This window comes from Cynoglossus semilaevis, chromosome 18 (genome assembly GCF_000523025.1).
Source record: "Cynoglossus semilaevis isolate Cse_v1.0 chromosome 18, Cse_v1.0, whole genome shotgun sequence".
NCBI classification, from domain to species: Eukaryota; Metazoa; Chordata; class Actinopteri; order Pleuronectiformes; family Cynoglossidae; genus Cynoglossus; species Cynoglossus semilaevis.
Genome location: NC_024324.1, coordinates 4967750 through 4971572, shown reverse-complemented (window position 1 = coordinate 4971572; position 3823 = coordinate 4967750). Strand labels below are relative to the sequence as shown.

General features: G+C 36.5%; 1 long non-coding RNA gene across 1 annotated transcript; it reads right to left on the bottom strand.

Annotated features, from left to right (window-relative positions):
• Positions 1–292: 292 nt before the first annotated feature.
• Positions 293–2066, bottom strand: LOC103394121 (uncharacterized). Its single transcript, XR_523100.3, has 3 exons — positions 1906–2066; positions 1438–1531; positions 293–492 (listed from the first exon to the last, which is right to left on the bottom strand). It is a non-coding gene; the product is annotated as an uncharacterized LOC103394121 (long non-coding RNA).
• Positions 2067–3823: the final 1757 nt, after the last annotated feature.

The following is a 3823-nucleotide window of genomic DNA, read 5'->3' as shown; positions in this document are numbered from 1 at the left end:
AATGTGTTGTAGGATGGTTTGAACAATTTGGCAATTGTTCAAACCATTAGTTGAGTACAGCCAGTGTTTGTGTTGCATGCTCTCAAAGCATTAAAGCAATATGATACAGTAAGTTACCATTTTTGCTTCTTTGATTTCATAAAGGTAGCCAGAACATATGAAGAAAAAAATGGTAACCAGCTTCTTAGGTTACAACAACTGCAATTGTACAGACCACAGACAAACAAACGTATTATCTAAATGTCACCGCCTCAACACTTGCAGTGTAGCTTCTTAATGAAATACTCAAAGGTACCATTTCCAACAGATTGTTTTATTTTTAATCCATATTGTTAGAAAAGAAGAAGATAAACATCAGAATCCACAAACGAGTCCTGGTGATGTGCAGTCACTCAATTTGTATTCAAATATAAATGTCCAAATCAAACGTCATCGGAGCAAGTGAAAAGCTATGACGTCTCCATTTTGTAACCATGTTTTTCCAGCTCTGCTCTGCAGGAAAAAATGATATAGAAAGATCAAGTCAGTGCAGATGATTACAGGTGGGTGGTTGAAACATAAGTACTCTCTATTGATTGTAAGAACCATTAAGAGGTGGGGGTGGGCAAAAAAAAAAAAAAAAAATATATATACAGAGTAATGTATGCAGCTGTAAATTGATGATTACAAATGTATATAGTGGCCTTATCCTTTCACAATAATGACAACATTGAGAAACAACTTAATAACACATCTCCCATTATTGGCCTGAATAAAACAATAGCATGTTGCTGGTTGAGAACACTTCATCAAAACACCAATCACAAAACCTAATAAGTTATTGATTACCGCACAAATGTACAAGTAAGCCTCTTAAGTAGTGTGGAAATGGGGAACAGGGAATGGACAGACAGACTATAGATTTGTTATATATAAATATCACAATACCTTAACATATAACACCCAAATAATTTATTTCCAAATTGTATGATAGCAATCTAAAAAAGAAATCAGGTGTTTGATAAGACCATTTTATAAAAGTAGTAATTTAAAAGCCTAACACTGGTTGTGAGGAAATTAATTCCTATAGTACTCGAGGTTATTGTTATTGTTCAGAATGGCAGCACAGTTGACCATGACATGCACCCTGTAAAAAGTTGAGAAAAAAGTGATAGTACAATACCTTAGTTTTTCTTAAGGCATTGTGACATTATACTTAAAGATACAATCTCTCTCTCAACAATTATTGAAAAATGCAATGCTTTAATAAAAGACATTTTTTTCTGGGTCAATTTTTATTCGCATTGCAGCAGGGGTAAAACACAGCAATCTTTTACAGTCAAAAGTAGACATTGTATTGTAACCAGATTTATTTGATATTTTATTTTATCAATATATGGTTAAAACATTAAATATTCGACACCATAGCCTGTAAGTTGAATGTTATTGTTCGTTTACCTCAACTGATTTGAGAAATCGTCTTCAACGTTGTCATCGTCCCAGTTGTCCTCCCAAACATGAGCATCCTCATCTTCATCCAGCCCCGTCCAGTCTGGAGATAACACATTGTTATTACACCATCATGTTTAATATGTTAACAATTTATCTTTATGCGGTGTCACTGTTTTGCTAATAGCCAGCATTTTTAGCATAACAGTGGAGGTATTTCCTTATAAAACTCACCCAATACAAAATATATGTAATGATCGAACACAACTAAAAGGAAAAGAAAATGCATTTAATTCTCAAGCGTACAGACCTAGCACAATTACAGGTTTTTATCTAACAACAAATGCGTAACAGTTATTGCTAATGCTAACATGCTTAGGCTAGCTGAGTCACTGCTGCAGGGCTAACAGCTCTCGATAACCGTCGATATAAGGCTACTAAACGTGGAGTTTCTTTACAAATTATCTCATAACTTACCTTCGGCTGGGAATTCTTCAAACTCGTCATCCTCCTCCAGTAAACCCAGGTCGACGGTCTGTTTCTTCTCCGACATGTTTGCAGCGTTTTTGTTGCTCGTGAGCGGATGTTAATGAAGGAACGTCTCTGAGGTGCGGACACATAAGATGTTCGAGCGGGTAGAGGCTGCGCATAATTGCGCATCAGTCACTGTTCTTCAAGTTCAGTAATTCTAATGATGTCCAGCTCCCTGTATTAATCAAATAATACATAATTCAAAAACTAAGTTCTCATTATGTCAAATTACAGGGAACTTGCGTAATATTACAATACAGTGTCGTTGTGCTACTTTTTAAGCTTATTTTTTGACATTAAAAACTAAACTAGAAAGTATAGGCATGTACTGCGCATCACATCAATTATTTCAACTTACTTACTACTATTATTATTACTATTAACGTTAGGTTACTTTAATAAATAAAAAAACATATATTTTAGATTATGTGGAGTTCCTGGTGAGAATGGTTTAATAATTTAACATTTCTGCTATTACTAAAGTATACATTGTTATAATGAAACCCACACTTTTGTAGTAATGTTAATAACCTTGAACAAGTTTATCGGTTCAGAAATAAAAATTGTAATAGAAGTCAGTGTTTTTAAGCTATTGAAAATGTGTTATTTTCTATTTATTTATATGTTTAATTCTCACATCAAAGTTAAGGTCGTTACTGCATTTGTTTATATTCATAAAATCATTATATATTGTTCATAAGTTTAGTAGTGCAATTATTTACAAATGGATAAATCTTTATAGTCAATGTAAAGCAATAGGCAACTGTGTTAGATTTGTTTGCTTTTTTTCCCCAGGATTCTTCCCCCGAAGCCATTCTATGATATTGAAATGTTGAGTAATGCTTGGAAACCACTGGCAGATATTTCTGAAAACACAGCCGTCTTTCTCTCTTGCTCTCTTCCTCTCTAAATTTCCCCCCTCTATGTTCTTCCTCTCCTGGACGCAGTTCCTGCCTCTCCAACACCACCACAAAAGCCCTTGTTGTCCTCAAAACATATGTTCCAAAGTTGGGTGAATTTCAGCAAAGATTTTTCATTTAAGAACCAATGCACAATGTAACCCATGTGGCCAACTCCAATAATGAAGCGTTAGCCACAGCTTAGGATGTATTTTAGATAAATGAGAGTGCACATTGACCACAAAACCACTCACTCCACAACGAAAATTGCTCTACAGCTGTCATATGTTGACAGATGGAGCAAACCTCAACTTAGGCTCTGCATACTTATTCTATTTTCAAATTATTTGGTAATCATCCTAAGCCTTTACACATGACAGTGCCACAACATTTGCAGGGAAGAGGAACAAGACAGAGAGAGGCTGCAGGAAATAAACGCCACTGTTTACAAATTCCATTAAGTTGTAGAAACATATGTAAAAGCTTCTCTTTTTTGTAGTTGAAGCCATGGAAGTAGGTTCTGCACACAAAATCCAATAACATGAAATCATCTGCTAAAAATGGCTTTTTTTAGGGCAGTATTGTTTGCAGCCATTTCGGTGGAAGCCACAAATGGATCCTTGGCCTTACATCTAGTGCTGATCTGTCAGGTTAGGTAACCCCAAGAGACCTGTTGAAGCTTTGGCTTTAGACTGGAAGTTCCAAATGGGAGCAGAAGAAGCAATTATTTCATTCAAGGCTTCAGTTATGGCAGAGTTTATGAATGATGGATTGTCTTCCTCCACCCCCCAGGTATAGCTGCTCCTGGTGCCCACATCACTCAATGTCAGGTGCATGAGAAGCCCTGGGAAGTCACAGTGAGGTCCACCCAGCATACCTGAGACTGCAGTTACACCGAGCCTGGCGCCTGTAGTCTCTGGGAGGAGGCGTTGGGTGGGTGGGTGGAGGGGGTGCTCATAGATTGA